We start from the raw sequence: 12554 nt of genomic DNA, 5'->3' as shown, positions 1-12554 counted from the left end.
TTTTTTTCATTTGTGTTACAGTGTTAGAGAAGAATATTACAAGTATCATGGATTATTAGAAGACCAAACAAATCTATGTTTTAAGAAGTATAACCAGAGTGTCCCTTGGAAGCCAGAATGACCGGACTTCCTCTCTCACACTTCACACATTTTATCAGGAGGAAGACCCCAAATGAGATGGACTGGAGCAGTGGCAGCAGCAATACCTCAAGCTTCACAACATTTGTGAGGATGACACAGCACCAGCCAATGTTTCTTTCTATTGTGCATAGGTCACTATAAGTCAGAATCAATTGGATGGCACCTAACAACAACAATAAGAAGGTTTGAGGAGATCATGATGAAAAAGACTCTAGAATGCTTGTCCTCCATGAGATTATTGTCTGGTATGCTTTTCACATTGTATTTCTAAGAATTTGTTGTTAGGTGCCATCAAGTTGGTACTGACTCATGGAGACCTTATGCACAACAGAATGAAACACTGCCCAGTCCTGGGCCAACCTCACTGTTGTTGCCATGCTTGAGCCCATTGATACTACCACTTGGTCAGCCCATCTTGCTGGGGTCTTCCTCTTTTTCTCTGACCATCCACCTTACCGAAGAATAGGTCCTATATAAAACCAAAGAAAATATAGGGATTTTTGCACATATAATTAGGGAATACATTTGCATAATGTTAAAAAGCTCTAAGAATATCTAAATTATAGACAATTGTTAGCATCTTAGATTTAATAAGCACTTGGCCACAAGGTCAGCAGTTCAAACTCACCAGTTGCTCCTCCAAAACCCTATTCACAGTTGTTATGAGTTGCAATCGACTCCACAGAATTTAACAACAAAAATAACAAACATATCTAGTTTACAAATCATGAAGTATACTCATAAAACCATTTTTTATTTATCTAATTTTTATTATCAAATCCCTGTGTCCTACTAAACTGTATTCAAATGTTAAGATAGAACTCAGAGTATGTTTTATTATTATTATTATTTTAAGCAAAGAAAATTATCTGTATTTAAATGTCTATGGAGTCTAGGTATGATGCTGTAGGAAAAACACTGAACTACTAACTGCAGGGTCAGTGATTCAAACCCACCAGTTGCTCCTCATAAACCCCGTACAGGATCATTATGATTCAGCAACAGGTCAACAGCATTTCACAACACTATTACATGGTTAAATGGGGAAATGTGTGGTGTGCAATCAGTGAGAGCAGGTAATCCCAAATCGTGAGGAGGAATTGGAGGTTGAGTGCTGTTCTCAGTGCCCCCGAAGGGAACAGGATAAGTGTGATGCCAGAGAAACATGGTCAGTGTCCCCAGTAAGGGAATCTGGTGCTCCAAGACAGAGTCTGGTACAAAGGATTGGTGTCACATCCAATGTTGCCACTTGTTGTTGTTGTTGTCAGGTGCCATAGAGTCGGAACCGACTCATAGTGACCCCATGCACAGCAGAACAAAACAATGTCCGATCCTGGGCCAACCTCACTACCACTGCCACACTTGAGTCCATCAATGATGCCACCTGGCCAATCCATCTCATTAGGGGTCTTCCTCTGTTTCTCTGACCCTCCACCTTACCCAGCAGGACATCCTTCTCCAGAGACTGTTTCCTCCGGACAATATGTCTAAAGTATGAGAGACGAAGCTTAGCCATCTTGGACTCCAGGTAGCACTCAGGCTGCACTTCTTCTAAAACAGATCTATTGGTTCTTTTGGCAGTCCATGGCACTTTCAGTATTCTCCTCCAACACCACTACTCAAAGGCATCAATTCTTCTACGATCTTCCTTATTCACTGTCCAGCTTTCACATCCATATGAGGTTACTGAAAATATCATGGCTTGGGTCAGGCGCACCTTATTCCTCAAGCTGACATCTCTGTTCTTCAATACTTTAAAAAGTTCCTGTGCAGCAGATTTGCCCAGTGCAATACGTCATCTGATTTCTTGACTGCTGCTTCCGCGAGTGTTGATAATTGATCCAAGAAGAATGAAGTCCTTGACAGCTTCAATCTTTTCTCCATTGATAAGAATGTTGTTTATTGGTCCAGTGGTGAGGATTTTTGTTTTCTTGACATTGAGATGTAATCCATATCGAAGGCTGTGTTCGTTGATCTTCATAAGTAAATGTTTCAAGTCCTCTTTACTTCCCACTTAAGAAGCCTAAAAGTGAAGGAGTGATGACCTATGTCACTGGGCAAGGCCATCAGCAGTGAAGCAACACCATCATCTGTGCCTAGACTGGGAGTCTGGTGTTGAAGCAGAGAAATACAACCCTCAATTATTCAAAATAACAATAATAATGATAATGAGGATGAAGAGCAAACCTTAGAGAAGAGAAAGAAGCTAAGATCCAGAATTTCTGCCATGAAATAGTGAAATGTCCTCGCACCAAAAATAACAAGATATATATAGAGACAAGAAAATATGATCAATGCAAAAGGACAAAAGAAAGTGACAGGAATTTTCACCAAAGAAGTGCAAATAATGACTTTATTAAACAAAGATTTTAAAGAAACACACCTAAGTATGTTTAAAGAATTAAAGGGAAAAAATGAAATAAGTACTAAAGAATATCTAGAAAATAATATAAGATCCAAATAAAAAATTTAATACAAAGAAAAATAATTTTAAAGAAATACTGCAGCTGAGTTGTATAATAACTGAAGGAGGAACAAAAAATTCACTAAAATCGCCAAAACAGCAGATTTGAGTTGGCAGAACGGAAACTATTAATGACCGTTAAGATTGAGATGTCTGTTGTGGCAGTATGGGTTAATGCGCTGGATTTCAAAGTCGTTTTGAACTTCAAGGTCAGTGGTTCAAACTCACCATCTGCTCCTCAGAAAACCTATACAGGGTAGCGATGGGTCAGAAGCAACTCAACGGCACTTAACAACAACAAAATTAAAATTATCAAGTCTGAGAAGCACAAGGAAAAAAGAAGAAAAAAAAAAAAAAAGAGAGAGAGAGAGAGAGAGAGAGTGGCGGAAAGCGAACAAAGCTGAAGGGACTTGGGAAACACCTATAAGCAGAATAACATACGAATGTAAAAGAGTCCTGGTGTGGCACTGTGGGTTAATGCGCTGGACTGAAAACTCGTTTTGAACTGCAAAGTCAGCAGTTCAAACTCACCAGTCACTCCACGGAAACCCTAAACAGTGTTGCTAATGGTCGGAAGTGACTCTATTGCACTCAAAAACAACAGAATAATAAAGTAGAGAGAAAGGGGAAGAAAAATAAACCCGAAAAATTAATGTTGAAAACTTTCCAAATCTGGCCAGAGACATAAGCTTTCACATCTATGAATGTCAATAAATTCTAAGTTGTAAACTCAAAGAGAGTCACACCAAGACACTTCATAGTCAAAGCCTCCAAAATAAAGGACAAAAAAATGAAAACAGAGCCACAGAATCATGTACAAAGAACTCTCAATAAGATTATAAATGTTGATTTTTTTTCTCAAAAACTGTGCAGACATAAAGGCAGTGATAAAGCATATTTAAACTGGTGGAAGTGAAGAACAATCAAACAAGCTACTATTTTTAAAAAATGCTAGTCAAAATTGAGAGTAAAATTAAAACAAAAGATGAAAGAACTTATTACCAATAGATGTACACTACAAAAGAGACTAAAAGGAGTCACATCTTGATTCTTTTGTTGAAACTTCGAAACTCTGTATTATACATCTCTTTTTTGGGGTTGATTTTAATCTGTATCCCCTTCCTGTAATAAATGATAAGCATAATAGTTTTCACTGAATCCTCTGAGTCCTTCTAGAAAATCATCACACTTCAGGTTGGTTTGGGGGAACTACCAAAGCTTGTAATTGCTGCCAGAAGTAAAGATGGTCTTGTGTGAACTCCACTCTAACTTAGTAATTATTCTAACTTTTTGCACTCTGTCACAAGTCAGAAACACTTGGTTATCTGGAGTACTGTGCCATGAAACATTGAAGTTTAACTGACTCCAAGCAATTACTCACTGTTGAACTCTCATCTCAGGCAGCTCCTTATGAATGTACACCTTTGCAGAACTTTTAGCTATTTGTTATTCTTGTTGTTACGTGTTGTCAAGTCAGTTCTGACCCTCTATACAACATAACTAAACTGTGCCCAGTCCTACACCATCCTCAAAATTGCTATTATGCCTCAATCCATTGTTGCTACCTCTGTGTCAGTCTATCTCACTGGGGGTCTTCCTCTTTATTGCTGGCCCATCACTTTATTAAGCATGATATCCTTCTTTAGACTCTGATGCTTCCTCACAACATATCCAAAGTACATGAGACAAAGTCTCATCATTCTAGTTTCCAAGAAACATTCTGGCTGTACTTCTTCCAAAGCAGATTTGCTCATTCTTCTGGCAGTGCATGGTACCTTCAATATTCTTCCCATCATCATAATTCAAATGCACAAATTCTATGGTTGTCTTCTTTATTCATTGTCCAAATTCCATATGCATATGAATAACAGGAGCATAGAATCAAACTGGGGGGTAATTGCTGTTAGGTGCCATCAAGTCAGTACCAACTCATAATGAACTTATGCACAACAGAATGAAACACTGCTCAGTCCTGTTCCAAACACACAATCAATCTCAGAATCTCAGAATCACTGCTACACTTGATCCCATTGCTGCCGTCACTGTGCCAATGCATCTCCTTGTGGGTCTTCCTATTTTTCACTGATCCTCCACTTCAGCTAGCAGGATGTCCTTCTCCAAGGACTGGTCCTTTCAAATTATATGTCTGAAGTGTGAGAGACAAATCTGGCCATATTGGCATCTAAGGTGCTTTCTGGTTGTACTTCTTTCAATACAGATGTGTTTGTTCTTCTGACAGTCCAGGTTAATTTTAATATTCTCCTCCCATGCCATAACTCAAAAGGCATCAATTCTTCTACTGTCCAACTTTCACATGTATATGATACTATTGAAAATACCATGGCTTATGTCAGGCATATCTTAGAGGAGGAGTATGACATTGCTGGCTTAAAATATTTTGATGCAACATATATCAAAATCTACTTTCCCCTCCTTGTACTTAGGAAATTGTTGTTAGGTATTGCAAACAGTTAACACTCTCAGCTGGTAACTAAAAGGTTGCAGGCTCAAGTCCACTCAGAGGCACCTAAAATTTAAAAAGAAAAAAAAAGAAAAGAATCTCATGATCTTGTTGCAAAATTATTCATTTAAAATCTATCAGAACATAGTTTTAATCTGACATACATGGGTTTGTCATAAATTAGAGTTGACTCGAACAATTGATTCAACTAATATTAGACTTTATTCATTCACTGTATTCATCTGAAAGAAAATAATTTAAAAAAACGTTGACCTATTATCATTAGCATATAATCTATAACTGTTAATTAGTCAGAAAAATATAACATTTATGAACTTTGAGGCAAGACCTAAAATTTACTCAGAACTACAACACCAGTCATTCCTTGGAAACCCTATACAGGGACACTGTGAGTCAGGACACATTTCATAGCACTTAATAACAACAACCACATACAATACAGTTTTAACTATCATAGTACAGTGGCTCTGTAGGGTAAGCACTGGCCTATGAACCACAAGAGCAGAGGTTTGAGCCTATGAACTGCTCCATGAGACAAAGATGAGGCTTTCTGCTCCCACAAAAATGTACAGCTTCTCAAACCCTATATAGTGCTGCTATGAGCTGGAAATCACCTGGGTGTCACTTAAAAACAACAACTAAAACATTGGAAGATTTCAATAAAGCTCCAAATTTATAATAGTTATTTTCAAAACAGAAAGTCTGATCTACTTGATAAAATATCCCAGGGGATATTCAAGTACTAATATCTCACAACAGGATCATTTAATAAAATAATCTTCAAAATTTGTTTCCCTAGAATTATTCTTTCTGATATAGTACATAAATTATCTATGTGCATTTACATAAGTAAACTTACCCAGAGGGAAGGGTTGCTGAGAAAAAGGGGTGACTTTCTTCTATTTAAATAGAAAGTGCCTAGCTGTTTTTCAGTTATTTTTTATAATATTTTTAGTAAAATGAGAATTGACAAAACCATAAATATGGGGTCAAGAATTTCTTTTCCAATGAGGACTTTCATCCTAACATTTTTGGTCTGTTGAGTAGCCCCAATGCACTTATTGTCAAAGATAAAAAAACAAACAAACACATTTCCAAATACTATTTTATATGGTGGAGTCCTGGTGTGGTGCTTCAGATAATACACTGGACCGCAAGGTTGATTTTAATCACAAGGTCAGTGGTTCAAATTCACTGGTCAGTCTTCCAAAACCATATACAAGTACACCATGATCAAAACCAACTCAAAGGAACTTAACAACAACAACAACAACAATTTTGTACAGTAAAAGTAAGATATGATCTTTATGAAATCCTTCAAAATAGCAAAATGCACAATCATTGTTAGGTGCCATCGAGTAGGTTCTGACTCATAGCAACCCTGTACAGGATAGTGACCCAATACAGGGTTTCCGAGGTTGTAAATCTTTATGGAAGCAGAAAGTCTCATCTTTCTCCCACAGAACAGCTGGTATTTTCGAACTGCTGATCTTGTGGCTCACAGCCTGATTCATAACCACTATGCTACAATTGGTATTGCCAGTCCTGTTCAGCTTTTATTGCAATTAGCTTGGAATATTTTTTCCAACTTTTGACTTTTAATATGTTTTTGTCTATGTTTGTAAGACGTGTCTCTTGCATACAATATATTGAAGGATTTTTTTTTTTTTTTTCTTATCCATTCTACCACCCTCCATCTCCTAACTGGTACACTTAATCCGTTTACATTCAGTATAATTATTGATAGGTATGGATCAATTGCTGTAATTTTGTTTTGTTTTGTTTTTTTGTTTTGTTTTGTTTTGTTTGTGGTGCTGCTACTTTCTTTGTTCTGCGTGTCTTCTTGTGCTGTGTTCATGGCTTTTGTATTCTTTCTTATCATTTTCATCATAGTTTTAATGTTTCCATGTTCTTCTTGGATTTTAATTTTCTTGGCATGTTGTGAAGTGTTAATTTTATTTGAGGTTACCTTATAATTTATTAAGTTTCCCCTCCATTTAATGCAGTCTATTTTATCCTGTAATCTACCTCACCTTCTCACCATCTGGATCCCTGTTTACGTGTTTACTTTCTTTCATATTGTAATTGTTTTGATCATAGACTGACTTCCCAGATTTTCTGAGTTTGTTCTTATCGTTTTGTTCTCTTCTTGACTCTTCCATTTGTTGATTGATTTCCGGGAGGTGCTGCAACATAGGTCAATATCTGGTTGTTGTCTGTTCTTGTTGGTTCTCACTCCACAGAACTCCCTTTAGGATTTTTTGTAGTGCAGGGTTGGCTTTGGCAAAATCCTTTAGCTTCTGTTTATTTTTTTATTACACCATTGCATTTGGTTGATAACTTTGCTGGGTAAAGGATTCTTGGTTGGCAGTTTTCTTCTTTCAGGGTTTTATATATGTCTCCCTTTGCCTTATTGCTTGTGTGGTTTCTCCTGAGAGATCCAAGCTTAATCTGACTTGCTTGCCTTTGAGTGTAACACTTCTCTTTTTCCTAACTGCTTTCAGGATTGTCTCCTTATCTTTGATTTTAGAAAGACTGATTATGATATGTCTTGTTGATTTTCTTTTGGGGTCTATCCTTTCTGGGGTTCATTGAGCTCCTTGAATGCTTATCATTTCACTTTTCAGGATGTTAGAGAAATTTTCTTCAACTATGTCCTCTGTGGACTTGTGTTAGTCTTCCTGTTCTGGAGTGCTGATAATTCTTAAATTATTACTCTTCATGTTGTCCAACATGAATCTCTGACCTTCTCTGGATTTTTTTTGGTAAATCCTTTTTTTGCATGCTTTTAGTAGTATTGAGGGATTTGTCTTACAGCTGACTAGTTCTGTTTTCCATCTCTTCAGTTCTACTCTTTTGCCCTTTCAATGTATTGTCCATTTCTGATATCCTATTATTAATTGTTTGGACCTGTTTCTGTAGGTTTTGAATTATTTCCAATGCTGTATCTATCTTATTTGATTGTTCCTTTAGTGCTTTCCTGACTTCTTCCTTATTTTTCTCAACTCCATTGTAAAGTGTTTAGAAACATTTTATAATAATTTTTCTGAATTCCTTCTCAGGCATTTTTAAGGCCTGCCTATCTTCCAGAATAGAGTCCAGGTCTATCTCTGGGATATTTGTCTCATACATATTATCTTGTTTCTGGATTTGTGCTGATATGGTCATCTATTTTTCTTCTTAGACATGTTCAGTGGTTAGCTGTGGCCTTAATCATTAGTTGAGTGTGTGTTTTGGTGTTTTTTATGCTTTCTGATTGCCTCCAGGTAGATGTGATCAGGAGGTGGGCTTCCCTTTTAACTCATCTAATTGCTTAACTCAGAGTAACTTTCACAGTTGTTGTCTATTTCCCTGGTATATGGCATTTTGTATTGGTTCTTGCCTGGTTTGTGAGGTCTTATAGAGTGTGATTGTAGCTTGACTATATGGTAGAAATTTCTGTCTCTTGTTTGGTAATAAAGGGAGAGAAAGACTTGCCTAAAGGTAAAAGGGGGAGCAACAACTATTTAAAAAAAACAGCAACAGCAAAACAAAACAACAGATTGGATACTTTAGTCTATAATCACAGAAAAGAGAGAGAAGGAAAAAAAAAAAATCTGTAGCCTAATATGAGTATGATTTCAATATCCTCTCTCAGCTTCTTTCCTTCAAGGCCTCCTGATTAATTTCAAGATGCCACTGTTGGTTGTTATGCTGTACCTCAGGACTTAGTTTTCAGCCTGTTTTGGTTTTAAACTCTCTCCCACTCCACAACCCTTGTTTTGGTCTTTTCCCTATTAATGAACAGTTCAGAGCTGGCTATCCCATTTTGTATTGCTCATTGATTTTAAGTTGGGGGGGTGGCGCTAGCCTTTTAAACAACCCCTATTCTGTCCTTGTCCTTATTAATAAACAGTTCAGTGCTGGTTGTGGCCGTTTTGTGCTGCCTGTTGGTTTTAAGCGGGGTCTGGACCTTTGACCGCTGAGAGGATATGTGTGCATATGTGGTAGAAGAATCTGCCAGTGGTAGGTGTGGGGGTGTCCACTCTCTCTGGAACCCCCTCTAGTCATCAGAATGGAGGTGTGCAGACAGCAAGAGGCCAATGAACACATACCAAAAAAAAAAAAAAAAAAATCAGAACAAAACAAAACCAAGCAAAGAACATTGTCCACCTTTGTCTTCCAGGTTCCCGCAGGCATTAGTCCATGTCAATTCTGCTTGCTCTCCTGCTTGGTCTTGCCATTTGATCTCACCCAAGTTGTTGGCTCAAGAACGCTGATCCTGGCAGATTCAAAAGTCCAAGATTTCTTGTTTCAACTACAAGTTCCACTAGCTATAAGCCTTCAAACTTTTTAAATGTTCCTACATATGTGGTTCAGCGTTTGGGAGTTCCCCCTGAACCCGTTTCACATGGTATTCTATGTTATTGCTGATGTAGATCTTCACTGTACCTCGACCCTATCCTCCATAAAGCCCTGTCTCCAGGTTTGTCTTTTAATCTTCATCAGTAATTATTTTAAGTCCCCTTTGCTTTCAGCAAGCAGGGATGCATCATCTACATACTGCAGGCTGTTAATGAGTTTCTCCCAATCCTAATGTTGCATTCTTTTTCATATAATCCAAATTCTCAAATTAATTGCTCAGCATACAGATTGAATAAGTAATGTGGAAGCATACAACACTGCCACACAATTTTCCTGAATTTTTACCAGTTAGTATCCCCTTGTTCTGTTATAGCAAATACCTCTCAGTTTCGTACATGTTCCTCATGAGCAAAATTAAATGTTCTGGGATATCCAGTCTTCTCAATTGTCTGTAATTTGTTATGATCTACTCAGTCAAAAGCTTTTGTCTGGTCAATAAGGAGCATTCAAACATCTTTCTGATACTCTCTACTTTCAGTCAAAATCTATCTAACATCAGCAATGTTATCCCTAGTTGCATGTCCTCTCCTGAATCTGGCTTGAATTTCTGGCAGTTCCCTGCTGATGTACTTTTATAACCATTTTTTAATTGCCTTCAGCAAAAATTTACTTGCATATTATAATAATGATATCGTTTGATGATTTATGCATTCTGTAGATTCAACTTTCTTTGGGCTGGGCACAAATCAGTTGGTCATGGAGTTGCATTCTAAATTTCTTGAAATAGATGACTGAGTATCTTCAGTACTGCATCAATTTGTTAAATGACTTCAATTTGTATTCCATCAGTTTCTTATTGTTGTTATTAGAGGTCATTGAGTCAATTCTGACTCTTAGAATCCCAGGCACAACAGAAAGAAATACTGCCAAGTCCAGTGTCATCCTCATAATTATTTTTACCCATTATTAACTGGTTTTTGTTTTGTTTTGTTTTGGAATTCTGGTGTGGCACTGTGGGTCAGTGTGCTGGACTGCAAGGTCAGTTTGAGCTGCAAGGTTGGCAGTTCAAGTTCACCAGCTACTCCTCAGAAACCCTATGTAGGCTTGCTATGGGTCGGAATCTACTCAATAGCATTTAACACCACCAACAGCAGCAATTGTTTTTAGTTCATTAATAATGCCACTGTGTTAATCCATCTCTTGAGAGTCTTTCTCTTTTTCACTGACTATTCACATCATACCAAGCAATATGTCTTCCTCTAGGTATTGGTCACTCCTCATAATGTTTCCAAAGAAAGAGCGACAAAGTTTTGCCACCCTGACTTCCTCCTAAGGAGCATTATGGCTGTACTTTTTCCAAAACAAGTTTGTTTTTCTCACCTTTCAGGGAACATTCAGTAGTCTTCTCCAACATTATAACTCAAATGTATCAATTCTTTTAAGGCCTTCCTCATTCATTGTCCAATTTTCACATGCATATGAAGCTATTGAAAATATCATGGCTTGGGTCAGGCACACCTTAGTCCTGACACTCACATCTTTACTGTTGAACACTTAGAAGAGTTCTTGGGCAGCAGATTTGCCTAATGAAAATTATCATTTAATTTCTTGACTGCTGCTTCCATGACTTTTGATAGGGGTTCCAAGAAAAATGAAGTATTTGACAACTTCAATCTTTTCTTGATTTACCATGATGTCATTTATTGGTCTTTTTGTGAGGACTTTTGTTTCCTTTACATTGAGGTGTAACTAATAATGATGGTTCTAGCCTTTTATCTTCATCAGTATTTTAAATCTTCTTTGCTATCAGCAAGTAAGGTGGTATCATCTTCTAATCCTGATACCACAATCTGCTTCATATAATCCAATATCTCATGTTATTTGCTGAGCATACAGATTGAATAAATATGATGAAAGAATGCAACCTTGACCTTTCAGTGTCCCTTTGTTTTGTTTGAATGACTGTGTCTTGGTCTATGTATAGCCTAATCATGAGCATAATTAAATGTTCTTGAATAACCATTATGATCAATGTTATTTATAGCTTGTGATGATCCCCACAGTCAAAAACCTTTGTATAGTCAATAAAGCACAGGTAAACATCTCTTTGATACTTGCTACTATAAACCAATATCCAAGGAACATCAGCATTGATATACCTCATGCCACATCTTCTTCTGATTTTGGCTTCCGTTTCTGGCAGTTACATAATGATGTACTGCTGCAGCCATTTTCCACATTCCTTGAGTCACCTCTTTTAGAATAGGCACACATATGGATCTTTTCCTATCAGTTAGCCAGGTAGCTGTCTTCCAAATGTCTTGGCATAGATGAATGGGTACCTGCAGTGCTGCATTAGTTTGTTTGAAAAATAATAATGTGTAGTCTATCAATTCCCAGAGTATTGCTCTTTGCCAATGCCTTCCATGTATCTTGGATTTCTTCCTTAAGGGCTATTGGCTCTTGACTATATGTTACTGCTTTATAAAGCTGAACATAGAGCATTTCTTTTTGATATATTGACTCTGTGTTTCCTTTGATGCTTTCTGCAGCATTCGATACTTTCCCCATGTTGTTATTGTTAAATGCCGTGGAGTTGTTTCCAGTTCATAGTGATCCTATCTACTGGAACCATACGATCCATAGTGTAGGGTTTCCCAGGAACACCTTGTGGGTTTGAACCACTGACCTTGTGGTTCAAACCAATCTTGTAGTCGAGTGCTTTACCATACAGTGCCACATAGAATCCTTCAGTATTGGAAGTCATGGCTTAAACGTTTTCTTCAGTTCTCTCATCTTGAGAAATACTGAGTGTGTTCTTCCCTTTTGTTTTTCTAACTCCAGGTGCTTGCATATTTCATTATAATACTTTACTTTGTCTTCTTGAGCTTCCCTTTGAAATGTTCTTTTCAACTCTTTTACCTCCTAATTTCTTCCATTCACTTTAGCATCTTAACATCAACATACAAATTTCAGAGTTGACATCGATTTTTATCATTTTTTTTCCCCCGTGTCTTCTTAAAGACCCTTTGTTTTCTTCCTGTATGATGTTCTAGATGTCTTCCCACAACTCTTCTGGTCTTTGGTCATTAGTGTTCAATGCATCAAATCTGTTCTTGAGAT

The 12554-nt window shown here is 37.3% G+C and overlaps 1 pseudogene; it reads right to left on the bottom strand.

Annotated features, from left to right (window-relative positions):
• LOC102827533 overlaps window positions 1–11662 on the bottom strand; it is a 120094-nt pseudogene extending 108432 nt beyond the window's left edge.
• Window positions 11663–12554: the final 892 nt, after the last annotated feature.

Source organism: Chrysochloris asiatica, unplaced genomic scaffold (genome assembly GCF_000296735.1).
Source record: "Chrysochloris asiatica unplaced genomic scaffold, ChrAsi1.0 scaffold00089, whole genome shotgun sequence".
Taxonomy (NCBI): domain Eukaryota; kingdom Metazoa; phylum Chordata; class Mammalia; order Afrosoricida; family Chrysochloridae; genus Chrysochloris; species Chrysochloris asiatica.
This window is presented reverse-complemented; position numbering and strand designations above follow the sequence as displayed.